A 17,444-nucleotide genomic window follows, 5' to 3' on the forward strand; every position below is an offset into this window, starting at 1 on the left:
AAAAAGGTATACAAAAATGCGAGATAAAGAACTTGTGTAGTATACCTGATTAAATCAAGCAGGCTAGGTGACTATTTGTCGCCACCCCGTTTCAAAGGGGATGCCAATAAATCATCATCATCATCATCATGTATGTATACCCATATATACATATATATGTATACGTATAGTATAACCGGAAGCCGACTTCCGCTTCCGTTTCCACTTCCGGTTCCGCTTCCGGTTCCGCTTCCGGAAGCCAGCTTCCGGCTTTCGGAGAACGCTTTCGGCGTTTTATGAAAAAAAAATTCCGAAAGTTGTGTCCGTAGCGCGGAATCGAACCAGGGACCCCTCGCTTCCGAACGCGCGGCGTTAACCACTACGCCACGAAGCGCACATAGACACACGCACCACGATGGCAATAAATACCCAACATTAACGAAAGGCCGCGTTTCTAGCGCGTTTCTAACGCGTTTGTGCTAGCGCGTTACGGCCCGTGTAAGAAGCTGGTGTAAGACGCTGTGGCCTCTCCGCCTTACCTTCAACGCGTTTCGAACGCGCTGCCCAAGGCGGTGGCAAGTCAAGTTCAAGTCGAGGAGCGTTTATGAATACGGGGGGTATACTCTCTCAGCAGTCATGTGATGGCGTCGGCAAACGCGGCGCACGTTCCGGCATGTGTAAATGGCTGCGTAAGACGCTGTGGCCGCTCCCCCTTACTAGAGAGTACTGCACGTTTCTAACGCGTTTGTGCTAGCGTCCCCTTAAGCGGGAGATCCGATGATTCCCTCCGGAGCTTCGCCCACTCATCATCATTCACCCCGTGGATATGCTGTGATTTTTTTTTTATCTTCATCTTCCTTTCCTTTCATGCACGGCCCACCTGTCCACCGTGGCATATGCCCCCTCTCTACAAGATAGCGCGCGCAACAACACAAGAGGAAGCAATGTCAGACTGGAAAATAACAAAATAGACGAACGTACAGTTAGTTCAATGTCCCGAGTTCGCTTTGTATGCGGATTAAAAGTTCATAATATACTATAGCAGTCCGGTGACGTCCACCAAAGCTCTCATGGGCGAGCCTGACTGTTTCGATCCAGACGATGTCTACATGCGCCGTATCGCGTGAGCACTGATGGCCGTACACGGTCAGCTCTTGACACAGCGAAGTACAGTTCCATCGCCTTGAGGTATACGGTAGTGGTGGTTGCTCTTGAAACTGGTGTGGACGACAGAATGCACGTGACGAGTTATCTTTGAGATATTGCGCTTAAGTGAGATGTACCGTTGGCGCGTGAGTATATATATATATATATATATATATATATATATATATATATATATATATATATAACGAACCACACAAGGACGGTGCGGTGCATTAGTGGGGAAGAGGAAGACGCAGAATAAAGGCAGTGTTCGGGCGACCATGTTTATTTCCGCCCGCAACCTCCTGCTATATATATATATATATATATATATATATATATATATATATATATATGAACGAGAAGAAAGGGAGCCCAGGGGTCCCATTTTATTATCATATCATAAGAAGCCAACAAACAATGACACCAAGGACAACATAGGGGAAATTACTTGTACTTACTAATTGAATTACAGGAATGATAAATTAAGGGAAGTGAAAACGGATGAAAAAACAACTGTCCGCAGGTGGGGAACGAACCCACGTCTTCGCATTACGCATGCGATGCTCTCACCATTGAGCTACCGCTTTTTATTGCGATAGCAATTATATGGACACTTCAACCGGATTTCTGCCGTCGGCGTCGCCGTCGCCGCGAGGTTCCCTATAGATAAAATCTGCGCCGCGCGCCGTATGCCCGAGCGGCAGCGTGCGGGGACGCGCGCTATCACGGAGAGCGAACGCACTCATCTCCCACGCGCAAGCAAGGAAGCAGGAAGCCAGCGCCGGAGGGAGCGGGGGGGGGGGGCGCACTTCTATTCTGCCAACAACCGCGTTCGTCGCTCGTCCGCACCGTCTCTTATCTCCACACGGCTCTGACCTTTATGCGCCGTGCATTCGCCGCTCAGTTTCCGTTGAAGCGATAGACCGCACGTACCTTCGCCCGCTGCGGCGTATGCTTGCTGCCAGCGTTTTGACAGTCGTTGTCTGCAGTCATTCAGTGTGATCTATTCGTGTTTGTTTGTGCGCGCTCACACCACGCTTGTTCATTCAGTTAGTAATAGTCGGGCCACATTTTCCAACGCACGCTACACATGCAATGCTGTCCGGATCGGCAGTGCAGCGCTACAGGTGTGTCCCTTCGCACGCGCTGCCCACGGGAAGCGCTTCTCATCAACACCACCGTTTCACACGCGCCTTCTCGTGGTCATCGAGTCTCTCTTCATGTCGGTCTACTTACGCCGCAGCACACCTGCTTACTTAATCAGCTCATGTTTACTACAATTCATATTGCTACCAAAGCCGCTCACCTTACTTCGTATGACATTGCTGTGTTGCTATCGCATTCATTGCTTCGCCCTTAGGGCGAAACTGTGACATTTTTTTTCTTTATTGCATTGGTATAACAGTCAACCACGTAGTGACAAATTCATAATTTTAGAACTGTTTCATATGTAACAAGCCTTCCATACGGGGCACCAATCGGGTACACACTTTTTCACTTTTTCCGTTTCGAGAAATGAAATGAGAGACTCGCGAAAGTACTCTATTGCAGGGCGAGCATCAACGTCTGCATGGCGAACAGCCATGCGTGACGTCCAAATACTATGCAGAGCCATTAACATAGTAATATCATATGGAAAACCATCCTCGTTATCAACCATTAGGTACCTTATTCCCTGTGCATCCAAAGGGAAATCGTTCTTTAAGGTCCTTTGCAGGACATCCCAGAAGAACACGCCATCCCAGCATTCCAGGAACACGTGTTCAATCGTTTCAGGTTTCCGGCAGAAGAAACAGTGGTCACCCCACGGAACGAAGAATCCCTTATCAGAAAGCCAAGTCTTAACTGGCAAAACGCCTGCATGTAATTTAAAGAAGAAGGTTTTCACCCCAGGACGCACAGGCATGCTTTTTACACGTTTCAGCACCTTGCGCAACTTTCCGCCCGAGAAATGAGTCCGGTACAATGGAATTGGGAGAACAATATCACATAAATTATTATACAATTTTTTACGAGACACTGCGCTTAAATATTCAATCGAGAAACGGGCCTCCAGGAAGCGCCACGACTCAACAACCTCTTTAAGGTAACCCTGTAGTTGACCTTCCATTTTATTGGAAGAGATGACAAAGTTTGGCAAAGCACTGACCAGTCGTACTTGGCAAACTGTGCGCAGGAAAGGATCCTGAACATCTCGAAGGTACATAAAACGATTTACAAGCTGTCTCAGAAATAAATGCGATAAGCTTAAGCCCCCATCACGAGCACGCCGAAAAAGGTTCGTCCGACTTGTTCGTTCCCATGTCGATCCCCATATAAACACGGCAAAACACTCGATAAAGTCTTTGCACATTCACTCGAGAACAGTAGAGCACTTGTAACACATACCACAATTTACTAATGAAAAAGAAATTGAAAACCGTTGCACGAGCAAAGATTGATAAATCTCTGCCCTTCCATTTCTCCGCTTTTTCTCGGATTTCTTCTGTCTGTCTCCTCCAATAGGGATCACTGTCAGTGTAATTTTCTAAGGGTACGCCTAAATACTTCACCGGGGTTGTTACCCACTGCACATTTAGGAAAAACTGTGGCGCGAGATCCCAATCGCCATGCGAAAAACCAATAGATTTTCCCCAATTGACCACTACCGCTTACCTGACAAAAACGTTTTACAATGGTAATAACCTCCGCTATACTTTCGAGATTTGAACAAAAAACACCTATATCGTCTGCATAGGCCAGAACGCGTACCTCAGATGCATGTAGCCTGAAGCCACTAATTGTACTGCGGTTTATAATGCTTAGGCAAAAGCTTTCAATAAACATGCAAAAAAAGGAGAGGGGAAATAGGACAACCTTGGCGAACTGAGCGACACACTTGGATGAGATTTCCAACTTCTTTGTTAACAATGAGCCTGTAGTACTACAACCACTGTACGCCATACGAACAGCTTCAGTTATTACTGTGCCAACATTTGCATGTTCTAAGACAGTTATAAGTAAGTCATGTGGCACGCGGTCAAAGGCCTTCTCAAAATCAATCTGGAGCATCGCAACTGCACCCTTCATGACGTCACAACACTCTAATACACACCTCGCTTTGTGAATGTTGGTAAAGATGCTTCTGCCCTTTATTCCACATGTTTGATGCGGGCCCACTATTTCTTTTATTACGCTTTGCAACCTTCTAGCCACTATTTTCATAAACATTTTGTAATCAACATTTGTCAGACTGATAGGACGATAGGCTGATACCTGCCGAAGTTTAATAGAATCGTTCGTTTTCGGAATAAAAATGGTATGGGAAGTGAGAAATGAAGGAGGCAGAGATTTAAACTCAAAGGCCTCATTGAATAAGCGCCCCAATATCGGAGATATTTCTCGCGTGAAGGTCTTATACAAAGCCGCACTTAGCCCGTCAGGGCCAGGGGACTTCTCGGGATTTAGGTCTTCGATTGCTTTCTCTACCTCTCCTACCGAGATTGAAAGTTGCAATCTATCCTTTGTTTCGTCATCTAATTGTGGCAATAACGCCAAAAATTCAGTTTTGAAGTTGTCGATATCTGCCGTACCTGAAGAAAACAGAGCACTGTAACACTCGTAAAAGGCTCTCTCAATCTCGTCTTTAGCACTTGTCAAGGCACCATTGTATGTTATTTCTGCAATTATATTACGTTGCGCGTAACTTTTTTCCGTCCCTCGTGCGCGCTTTGTAGGCCTTTTCGGCCATTACCGTTTTCTCTGCTCTCGCTCTTATAATTGCACCCCGAAATCTTTCCATGTCTAACAACTCCAATTTTTTTTTCACCACACGGATATCTCCCTTAAAGGTTCCAGGCGTTAGACACTCTTCTTTGACAAGAGTTTGCAAGTTTGAACGTAACAGTCTCTCGTGAATTCGTTCTTCATGTTTAAGTATGCTGCTTCTTTCTACAGCTTTCATTTTAATTTTTTGCTTAAATGTTTCCCATTTCGGCCCAGCTTCTGAATTACTGTCACGGTACAGTTCTTGTATGCCCTCATGTACTAAAGTTTTGAAAACATCGTCATCAAGTAGTTTATTATTAATTTTCCATGAATCCTAGGTAAATTTTCCCTTTCTTTCTTTTTTGCTGCAAATGCTAAACGTCACGAGGCAATGGTCAGTGAAGGAGAGGGGTGTTACGCAATAATCCTTACACAGAGGCACAATATCCAGCGACACATATGCACGATCTAAGCGTGCGTGACTAGAACCTTGAAAATGCGTGAATTGGAGATTATGCCCACTGGTAATACATTCTCCCACGTCTTCCAGAGCGAAATCTTTGATGATATCCATTAACTTTATCGTGCTAGTCTCACGGTGCGGCGTAGTACTGGTTTTGTCTCGTGCTGAGCATACGCAATTAAAATCGCCGAGAAGGATCAGTATACGATCAGTGTTACAATACTCACTAATGCGGCCGGAATAATCTAGACGCTGTGCAACGTTAGTTGGAGCATACAAACAAAACACGCGCCATTCATTGCCGGAAAAACAAAGTCACAAACTACAAAGCGGCCCGATGGACAGCTTATAACAGACTGTATAACGATCCCTAAGCAACTACGCACCAATAATACACACCTTCCTGACGTCCCCACCGCATGACTGACGCACACACTATAATGCGCCGAGAACGGGCGTAACATGCCGTCGGTCTAGTCCTCGCCTTGAACTTTAGTTTCCTGCACTGCGATTATGTACAATTCTTGTTCCATCGCAATACGATACAACTGATTTTGCCTTCTTTTAGTCGCTGATCCTCGTACATTAATTGTTCCTACGCGCAGGGACCTTTCCAACGACACAATTTTCCAGCCGGACGAGACCGCCGGCAAGGCGCCCTCATTTCCCATCTCGACGCTTTGTGCAGTCGCCATAGTGGCGTCTCACCTGTCTGCCGCCCCTTGTCAGGGACAGCGCGCGCGTCCGAACGGCGCTGCGAGGTTTCTTCTTCACCCCATTCGCTTCCAGCGAAGCTTCGACCTGTCTCAGACGCTGCTTCTAGCAAAACCGCACTCACGTCGTCATGGCGACGCTTTGCCGGGGTTGTCTCCGCGTCCATATTTCCCAGAGCACTTTCGTCAACCGCTGGCTTTATGCTTGCTGCCTGCTGCGTTTGAGAGACGCTGGTCGCGTCCGAGGACTCTCCCGTGGGGCCCCCATCCTGGAGCACTGGATAAACGCCAACCGCGTTCGTTGTAGCAGTCTCTTGGTGCTCACCGACGCTGGACACCGTCATGGCCGGCGTCTGCAGCCCCGAGACGCGGACTTCCTTGTCAGCTCCCTGATCGGTTCCGCTCTTGTCGGCTGTCGCAGGTGCCGCAGCTTTCTCTGCCTCTTCCTCGACCATGACAAGCTCGCTTTGGTCTACAACCGTAGATCTGCCCACGGCTTTGGCTTAGCTGCGAGTACATACCTCCTGTCCATGGCCAAACGCATGACATTCGGCGCACTTCGGTACCCTGCAATCACGCCGTATATGACCCGTGTGCTTGCAACGAAGGCAAAGAGGGGCTCGTCCTGGCGCCACAATGAGCACTGTAACGCTGCCCAGGCACATCTGGTGCGGTATGTTGTCCAGTGCGATACCCTCTTTCAAAAACGATCGCACAAACTTTGTCAGAGAGTCAGCACATTCGAAGCCCTCCGCTTTCCACCTGTCATGGGTCACTTACTTCACTTCGCCGTATTCACTGAATGCCCTCCGAATGTTATCGCTCGTGACATCCAAAGCCACTCAATGCAACTTCAGACGCACCTCTTGCCTGTTGGGGTCGATGACGATGCAAAGACGATCCTTGACGACCAACCTTCCTACTTCTATAAGCTTCTTCTTTTTCATGAGCCAGACGTGGGACATTTGGTAGGCACCTATTACAGCAACGTCCTTGATGACGCCGGCGTCTTGTAAGGGTTTTCGAAAGTCTTCGATGCGATATGGACGACCTGAGATGTCGCAGTACAGCATGACTGCACGCTTCATAGCTTCACCTGATGAAACGTTGGGCAGAATAATCCTGTAGTCCTTGGGCACGGAAAACGACGGGCTACCACGGCCGTTGACGACCGCTGTCGCAGCTCGCTCGGAGCCAACCATCCTGCGTCCGCACGCGTCGGTGACCGGGAGCAGAATGACCATTGAGCTACCGCGGAGCCGTTTTCCCATCCGCTTTCTGGGGTATGTATGTTTTACAACTAGAATTAACCCTGGGAGTCTTAGCCAGCACCACCACTCACAAACCTAGGGGCCGATGTGGAACATCCTTTCCGCCGCAGGCGTCACGAGCACGTGATCTTTTTGGGTGATGGCAACTGGTCAATAAACCCACATATGCTACTTGAAGGCATCAATGTTGCCGGATTCGAGTCCTCGTTATGTAATGGACGAGAAGAAAGGAAACCGAGGGGCACGATTTTTATTATCATATCATAAGAAGCCAACAAACAATGACACTAAGGACAACATAGGGGAAATTACTTGTACTTACTAATTGAATTAAAGAAATGATAAATTAAGGGAAATGGAAATGGATGAACAAACAACGGTCCGCAGGTGGGGAACGAACCCACGTCTTCGCATTACGCGTGCGATGCTCTCACCATTGAGCTACCGCGGAGCCGTCTTCCCATCCGCTTTCCGGGGTATTTATGTTTTACAACTAGAATTAAACCATTGATGATGATGATGATTTATTGGCATCCCCTTTGAAACGGGGTGGCGACAAATAGTCACCTAGCCTGCTTTATTTAATCAGGTATACTACACATGTTCTTTATCTAGCATTTTTGTATACCTTTTTCAAAAATTTAGCTTGTACCGCTGCCTAGGAGTGTTAGCCAGCGCCACCACTCACAAGCCTAGGGGCGGATGTGGAACATTCTTTCTGCCGCAGGCGTCACGAGCACGTGATCTTTTTGAGTGATGGCAACTGGTCAATAAACCCACATATGCTAGCTGAAGTCGTAAATTTTGCCGGATTCGAGCCCTCGTTATGTAATGAACGAGAAGAAAGGGAACCGAGGGGCCCCACTCACAAGCCTCTAGGCTTGTGACTAGTGGCGTTGGCTAACACTCCCAGGGTTACTTCTAGTCGTAAAACATAAATACCACAGAAAGGGGATGGGAAAACGGCTCCGCGGTAGCTCAATGGTGAGAGCATCACACGCGTAATGCGCAGACGTGGGTTCGCTCCGCTTTCTTTTCCCTGAAATTATCATTTCTTTAATTCAATTAGTCAGTACAAGTAATTTCCCCTATTTTGTCCTTGGTGTCATTTGGTACATTGCTTTTCTTTAATTTCGAGCCGTTGCTACTTGCCCTCACGTCAGGGGTAACTTGGTCAATACTACGCCACCAGCATTGTTTCGTGTCCACTGTAGGACATACAGGAGGTTACTAATGACGTAATACTTGTAGGTTACTGTGAATTTATACTGTACCTGTTCGATATAGTCGTCTTCCTTTCGTCTTCACAGACGCCCTGCCCAGAAAGCCTGCGCAAGCCACGTGTAATCATGCGCATTTGGCAAGTCCATTGATGTTCAATATTGGTAATTTTTTAGCAATAGCAAAACTGTTCAATTAATATTTTCAGCAAGGATAATACACTGAAGACCTAACAGTGGGAACTGTAATGGGAATGCACAGAATATATAATTATATTGGCTTTAGATGAACTTGTGAGAAGCACGCATTTCATCCCACATAATACAGTTCCCGGGAAACTACACCAAAGTACCGTGCCGAACTTGGAATGCAGGAACGAATAGTTATAAATCTTTTCTCCATGATGTTCCAGAACCATGAAAAAGACTATAAACATTATTCTCAATGTGAATATGGGGTTTCGGGGACAAGATGTTACAAATTGTTGTACTTAACTTTAGTGTGTGACCAAACATTTCGTGCTGATAGTACTACAGAGAAGTACACTAAGTACACTGTGCGCTATACTGTTGTATGCTTGCCTTGAAGCCAACTCCTCCGCAGATGACCTCACATAATTGTCTCCTGTAAGTAGTCACGGCTACGATGACTCAAAGATACTCACTAGAAAAAGAATTTAATTTAGAATGAGCTTTGTGGAACCCAAAACGAGGTTTCAATCCAACGCCCTAGTTTTTGTTTTTATAACCAATACCGCCAGCCTGCAACGCACCCTGTCTAAAATTTTTTTTCGAGTAATGATAGGGTATAATCTTGTCCGCCTCTAGGTTTTTGCACTTCGCAATGATTTCTTTTTATCCTACTCAAAAATCTCTCTGGGAAGCCGCATGTACAACAAATGTGGCGCTCTCTCGCATCACATCCTCACCTGTGAGAATCACCAGTAGCACGATGGCAGAGATGAGCTTCATGTTCGTCAACAGGCAGAACCGAGTGAATAGCCACTATTAAAATGTGGACAATAAAAATTGCCATACTGTTAATACACATTTATGCACCCTGAAAGTTATTTGGGACAATGCCATATTAGGTACTACCATATAATAAATATTATAGAAATATCACATATAGTAGTGTCATCTTTTCAAATGAAACAATTCCATGCATGTTATAGACGTTTCGCGGTAGCAAACAGGTTAGTTACCTGGACAGTGTTGCTTGTACCCGCACAAGTGAGCCTTTTTTATTCGCGATGTCGTGCGCCCCTGATTCCTTTAATTGTCGACGACGTTTGCAGTACGTGCTGTGCTCTCTGTATCAAACTTTTCCCACTGTCTCTGTTCTGCTCTTACCAGCGGGTGATGTCGACTTAAACCACGGCCCTGACACCAATGACACATCCCATTCCCTTGAATCCATATCTACAACGCTTTTTCGTTCAGAACTGTCTCAGAACACTGTACTAACTGAGCTTGCCTCCAATACGTTCTACCCAATTAAACCTACAAATCCTTGTTAGTGGACTTTCGTCGCGGATCGACACTCTAAGAAAATAATAACGGCGGAAAGATGCAATCCACCCACTCACCGTCTGTTTATACTAGTGCTGCTAGTATGCAGCTTGCAAACTTGTCTTCAGAAATATATATATATATATATATATATATATATATATATATATAAGATAAATGCGACGATGCGGAAAACCTGCTGCGTGGAAACAGTCTATTGTTTTGGGGTATTTCGGATTCAAACAATGAACACTGTGCGCAGTCTGAGGCACATGTGAGTTCTTTCATGTCGCAAAAGCTGAATATTTCTATGTCTTCTTTTGACATTGAATGCGCATATCGGTCGGGCCATTCCCTCTATATAAGGAATCATCCTATCATTTTTAAATTCCCCAAATTTAAGGTTATTATCGCCATACTTTCTGCTGCTGGGAAATTGAAAGGCACGTTTTCTTTCTGTTCATGAAGATTACTCCGCGCGCATGCGCGTTGCTCATCAAAAACTTTTACGTATGCCCAGCATACCAAATCGCACTTTAATATTCGTTTCCATAAGCTCATAAACGGCAGCAAGCAGGTCGTTTACAACGCTGAATCTGACACACTAGTTGAAACGTCGCAATAGCCATCAACACGTGCTTCCAAACTTTCACTGTCAGATTAAAACCACTACTTTCCGTAATCTATCCGTCATGCTAACACAGCCTGCAGCTACATGCCCAAAAAAGAAGCACTAGGAAGCCATTAATACTGATAATAATACTCAGATCACCATAATTACGGAGTCATGTCTAAGCCCGGTTATAGAAAGACCAGGAGCTTCTATGCAGCAGTAGCCCTTACTGCGTTCACAGGTTTGACAGGGTGGGTCGGCGGTGAGGCGGCATTTTGGTAATCACGAAACATGGTCTAGTCTCCTTTCCCCATGCTGTAACTTCAACCCATGAAATTATTTACCTAAATATATCTTGCATAATGACGATTATTCTACTGTGCTGCTACCGCACACCCGATTGCGTCGTTTCCTTCAATAACGAACTTAATTCCATCCTATCCAACTGCCGCTCTGTTTTACATGAGCTTTTTTTTATTATGCGGCGCTTTTAGCTTTCCTGCTATTGACTGAAACATTTTTGCTACTAGCTCACTTCTGTCCAATGAATTGCTTGATCTAACTCTACTGTTCAACTTCGCCCCACCCGCCGTGGTTTCTCAGTGGCTATGGTGTTGGGCTGCTGAGCACGAGGTCGCGGGATCGAATCCCGGCCATGGCGGCCGCATTTCGATGGGGGCGAAATGCGAAAACACCCGTGTGCTTAGATTTAGGTGCACGTTAAAGAACCCCAGGTGGTCGAACTTTCCGGAGTCCCCCACTACGGCGTGCCTCATAATCAGATTGTGGTTTTGGCACCTAAAATCCCATAATTAATTAACTTCGCCCAAGTTGTCACCATGCCAACTCGCGGAAACTACGTTCTTGACGTAATACTAACTTCTGACCCCCACTTAATTACTCGAATGCAAATAAGAGATGGATTAGGTGACCATAAAATGGTGTTTTTTTCTCAGTTTCAATTAAGGTACCTAATTCTCGGGATTTAACCAAATATATCTGGGACTACAACACAGCTAACTTCACTAAATTAACGTTGAACACGCTGCGTTTCTTCAAAACTTCACTAGGATAGCCAAATCAAGAACCGTTGAACAGAACTGGTTATCGCACAAACAAAAGGTCCGATCACTGATGTAAAAGTAACTGCCTATCGTGCGCATTCGTGGAAATTTCGATAAGCCTTGCTTTTCGAACACGTCGCGTAAACTTCCAACGAAAAAGAAACCTGTTCTTCGTGGAGCCAAAAATGATAACTGTTCACAAAAGTGGGAAAATTACTTCCATGCTTTGCAAGATTACACTTGTCTTTTAAAACAAACTAAGTGTACATTTTACCGCCAGGATCTGTCGAATATGTTTATTCATAACCCCCGAAAGTTCTTGAATATACTAACAAACAGCTGTGCTCCTTCACAAGACATCGTCCCACTCAACCCAGATGGCTCTCAAGTCCCCGTTCATCAACGCAGCCATGCCATAAATTCTTATTTTTGTTAGATCTTCACTCGGGAATCTAACCAAGTAATACCTGCCCTACCTCTCCTAAACCTGACGCAGATGCCACCCATAACAATTACAGAGAAGATATTAACAAACTTATCGATGACCTGAAGATTTCAAGTACTCCTGGTCCGATAATATACCTGTTAAACTCCTAAAAGGAACCAAATCAATTTCCAGGGCCATATTACGAATTATTTTGATAAATTCATTACACCAGCTCGATTACCAAAGAGTCGGAGATTAGGCATGTCGTTCCGATATAGAAATCTGGTAGCCGTTTCGAACCATCGAATTATCGCCCCATTTCTCGGAAATGCATAGCTTGTACACTATTAAAACACATTGCCACAAGTTCACCATGTGCGGCGAGCGCGAGCAAGCATTCGGGCAAGGACAGAAGAAGAAGAAGTTGTTTTGGGGGTCGGCCATCGTCTTGGCTAGTGCTCTACTCACCATCCCTCGATTTGTCTTTTTCACTTCGCCTGCCAGATTACACATCAGTTTTTCAGGCCGAACTTCTGGCAATAGTCCTTGCATTGCGAAAGTTACCGCTAAATGTCACAAAAGTTGTTATCGTCACAGATTCCCTTTCTGTATGCAGCGCGCTTAACGCGCCTACAAATTCGACAGCTTTGAACACGTTTTACACATTAGCTCCACCCCACTTAAAGTTAGTTCATTTAGTATGGGTACCAGGCCACCGAGACATCCAACTTAATGAAATAGCTGATTCTTTAGCACGAGCTTCTTTAAAAGGTCCGGCAATATCTGTGCTGCCGGCAACTGCGCATATCACTGCAGCCAGATATAGACAGTTTTCCTTGAGCGCAGACAACAAAAGCCTCGCGTTAGCAAATTCTACACACTTTATACATCTAAATTATTCTTGGAACCGACAGTGGTGTCCTAACCAGCAATTCGAAGTAACATTTACAAGGCTGTGTTGCCGTATTCCACAACTAAATTTTTACTTGCACAGATGTGGTCTGGCGGCATCCCCATTATGCTACCTCTGCAATGAACCAGAATCCATCGATCACATTTTATTATCGTGTCGGCGTTTTTCTAATCATCGACAACGATGTTTGGAAATCCCACTTCGCAATCTAGGACTGCCTTTAAGCAGTCCAGTTATACTCTCACTTGGAGCCACGGTGTTAGAGTATGGCCACGGGAATGTTTGCCGAGCAATTTATAATTTTCTTTGTGACACAAAAAGATTGCCTTATTAATATTTTCCCATCTTTCCATGATTGATTTATTTATTCTTCAATAACTTATAGATTTAGCAAATTCAAAAAGCAATGTCACAAAATCACAGTTATATTAGTGGCACAAAATCACAAAATCACAATTAGTGTTAATATTATTATTCAAAATTTACGTCTATCCTTTACTGTATTTATTAATTATTAAATTCATAATAATATTCCTATCTAAGTAAGGCTGAGTAACTTGGTATAGACTGCTTAATTCTTTTATTATCGGTTCGTTTCACATATTCAATTATTTATTTATTTTCGTTTAATTTTTATTACCTATTTTTTTCTAAACTAATTTATTTAATTTCTATCATAATACCACCCGGTTCGTGGCCTATCCCCCACAGTGCGTTGTGCCATTGCTTGAGGCATCATCATCATCATCATCATCATCATCATCATCGTCTCTGCCGCTACAGTACTTCTTGGAATAAAGGCCTTCTGTAGCACGTGACAAACTGGTGGAGCTGCTGGGTAATCCAGCCAATGTCCCACACGCCTCCTGGTAGTCCTCTCCCTGCAGTGACAACACCTTCACCGGGCCATCTGAAGAATCCGAGGATTGCCCCCTGAGACTGGACCTCTTCCCGAGACGGCGTCAGCGACACACTAAAGCGGTATGCAAGGCACTACTACTGCTCCTTACTACACGCTAGAGATATTGCCAGAAGACTTCCATGGTTTCATCCTCGAGCACGTCGAAGACTGGTTTGCTCAGTTCGAACGCGTCGCTAATTTCGCGGTCAGCTCGAACGCGTCGACTTTAGCATGGTGGATGGCGATCGTACCTGGTACGAGAACTGCGAACCCTTCTCGTCGAGCAACGAGTTTTGCCCTCACCTGCGGGCAAATTACGCTAATGCTGATCGCTGTGAACGCGCGGAGCATGCCATTCAGTCGCGCATCCAAATGCCGAATGAAAGCGTACCGGTGCACGTTGAGGACATGACGCGCTCCTTTCGTCGAGCTGACCCGGACATGGGAGAAAATAGGAAGCTCCGCCACTTAATGCGAGGGGTTAAGGAGCAGCTTTTCGGTGGCCACGTTCGGAGCCCCCCGAAGACTGTGGCTGAGTTTTTAACGCAAGCCACGACAATGCAAAAAAAGGGCTTCAGCAGCTGTCAGCCGTGTACGACCGGCAAATCAGTGTCGCGTCATCGATGGGTGAGATCGTAGTTGCCCGAGGTAGCATCAACATCGACTCTCTCTGCGGCCTCATCCGATCAGTGGTGCGTGACAAGCTGCAAAGGATTCACTGCCTGCCTCAACCTACTGCGGGATCCATATCCAGCCTCATCAGAAACGAGGTACAGCATGCTCTGCAAGTCCCGCTTGCCAGAGACGTCACACCACCTGTGCCGACGGAGCTCCGGCGCGGATCATACGTGCGAATTCCTGCTTCACCGCGCTTTGTGCGCCCCACGCCTCACGATACACTGCCATCAATGCAACCGACCCAGCACTTGGAGCATCTGCAACCGCTTCAGAGGAAATCAGACGTCTGGCGCACACCAGACAGGCGATCGCTATGCTATCACTGTGGCGAAGCCGGACTTGGATACCGTGATTGCCAGTGATGCCGCATTGGACTTCATGGTTTTACCGTCAAATCACCAAGGCCAAGATTTGGCGAAAGAACAAGAGCGATTGAAGGATACCTGTCTCAGCAGCGCACGTCAATTCCCTTGCGGCGCAGTCACGGTCACCGTCTCCGAGAGGATTTTAACACGAAAGTGTTTAATGCCGGGGTCCACCAAGACTTCACTGACGTATTTCCGTCACGGAAATACGTCATAGAACATAATACAAAGAAAGAAACCAGAAGAAAAAGTTCCACAAACATGCAAAATTTGGGAATCGAACCCACGACCTCTCGGTCCGCGACGATAGATCGCCGAGCGTTTAACCCATTGCGCCACAAACGCATTTGCAGAGAGCTACACAGACGCGCCTTATATATCTAACACTCCTCCGTGTACCCGCGCTCTTGTTCGGGGCGGTGCCGCCGCCTACGAGCAGAAAAGAGAAGTACTGCATTATGACACTAACGCGCACCGACAGTGAACGCTTCGGTGGTCTCACCACTACGACGCCTCGATGCCAGCATTCGAAGGGACGCTGGCATCAAGAAGCACTACCAACGCCACCTAGGTGGCGTTGCTAGGTGGCGTTGGTAGTGGCGTTCGCCGTACTCAGCACAGCGGAGCGTGGCCTCCACAATTATCTCTCCAAATTCCCGGAGCTCCCCAGTGGGTGCGCAGGGGCATTCGCCAAGCCCTATAGAAGGGAAAGCTAAAGACAGCGACCTTAAGGGGCAAGGTCGCTGACAATTGACGCGAGCAATGCCTCCCAGTGACGTGAGCACGTACCACCAGCGAATCGAAGACAACAGCCACTGAACTCGGAAGCCGACTTTCTTTAGATATACGTGGGGTGCGCGACGCTCGCCATGAATTCCGTGCGGCATTGGACACAGGGGGTGATTACGCGATCATGAGCCGAAAACTTGTGTACGAAACACAAATTCAAACTGCCGGCGGACATCTAGTCACCCCACTTGGTATGTACACACTCAGAGTTAACATTTGTATAGACCTACGTTTCCCTCCAGTTGCCTTGTACTTCGCGAATGTTCCCCCGAGACCTCATGCTGGGAATCGACTTTGTACGGGAATATGGTGCTCTTATCGACCTTCGGGAGCGCACCGTGACCTTGTCGGCAGAGAGAGCAGCAGACAAAACTGACCACAGCCAATCCAGCACGTTTCGCGTTTATGCCGACAGCATAGCGTTACCCCCGCGTTCGAGCGACCTCGTTGATGTCGTGTGCGACAAGTTACATGACGGTGAGGCAGTCGCTGAAGGCAACTTGTCGCTCTTGCTCACACTAGGTATGTGCGCGGCTTGCACCGTCGTCACGCTTCCTGGCGGACGTACTATGCTCCTTGGGACGAATTTTAGTAATGAATGCCGTCACCTTTCGTCGCGCTGCTATCGCTTTCGCCTACCCCATATCAGACATTGCTGAATGTTTTACGTCTGCATCACTGGACAATGATCTCCAATAGACACCGAGGGCCGCGACTTCATCACCCGACAAGGTAGACATTAATTCGACGCTCCGGGACCAAGAACGAATAACAGTGCATGAATTGCTGCTTCAATTCAAAGAATGTTTCGCCTCGTCCTCTAAGATGCGTTAGACGCCCATCACGAAACACCGAATCATTACGTATGCCGACGTCTCGCACATAAAACAACAGCTTTACCGAGTTTCGGCCAATGAACGTGACGCGATACATACGCAAGTGGAAGAGATGCTTCAGTACGATGTTATGCAGCCTTCCAAAAGTCCCTGGTCATCGCCAGTCGTCCTCGTAAAGAAGAAAGACTGAACGTTACGTTTCAGCGTTGGCTACAGGAGGCTAAACAGAGTGACTAAACAAGACGTCTATTCACTGCACCGCATCGGTGATTCACTCGACAGGCTGCGACGGGCCAAGTATATTTTTATAGATTTGAAAAGTAGGTACTGGCAGATTGAAGTTGATGAACGACATTGCGCAAAAACTACCTTTGTTACACAGGGTGGCCTGTATGAATTCAAGGTGCTCCCCTTCGACCTGTTTTCTGCACTTGATTCATTCCGGAAAATGATGGACAATGTTCTCACCGGTCTGAAGTGGCATACTTGCCTGGTTTATCTTGATGACGTCATCGTATTTTCGGCGACCTTTCAAAAACACCTGAATCGTCTGAAGACTGTTCTGGAACCTCTCCGCGCCGCTAACCTCACACTGAAGCCAGAAAGAATGTCACTTCGATTTTAAAGAACTTAACTTTCTCGGCCATGCTGTGAGTGTGGATGGCGTTCGGCCTGAGCCTGACAAGACCACTGTCGCAGCCTCGTTTCCTGTTCTCCGTGACAAGAAGGCAGCCCGACGCTTTCTGGGGCGCTGCGCGTACTATATTGGAGCTTCGTCAATAATTTTTCTAGAATTGCCGAATC

General features: G+C 46.5%; 1 long non-coding RNA gene across 1 annotated transcript in view; it reads right to left on the minus strand.

The window, feature by feature from the left end:
• The window catches only part of LOC119441660 (uncharacterized), a 37,519-nt gene extending 20,706 nt beyond the window's left edge, over nucleotides 1-16,813 (minus strand). Inside the window, exons 1-3 of the long non-coding RNA XR_005189973.2 lie at nucleotides 16,740-16,813; nucleotides 9,472-9,547; nucleotides 8,597-8,650 (exon numbers count right to left, since the gene is read on the minus strand). This is a non-coding gene — a long non-coding RNA (uncharacterized LOC119441660). The remainder of the gene's footprint in view (nucleotides 1-8,596; nucleotides 8,651-9,471; nucleotides 9,548-16,739) is intronic.
• Nucleotides 16,814-17,444: the final 631 nt, after the last annotated feature.

This window comes from Dermacentor silvarum, chromosome 2 (assembly GCF_013339745.2).
Source record: "Dermacentor silvarum isolate Dsil-2018 chromosome 2, BIME_Dsil_1.4, whole genome shotgun sequence".
NCBI lineage: Eukaryota > Metazoa > Arthropoda > Arachnida > Ixodida > Ixodidae > Dermacentor > Dermacentor silvarum.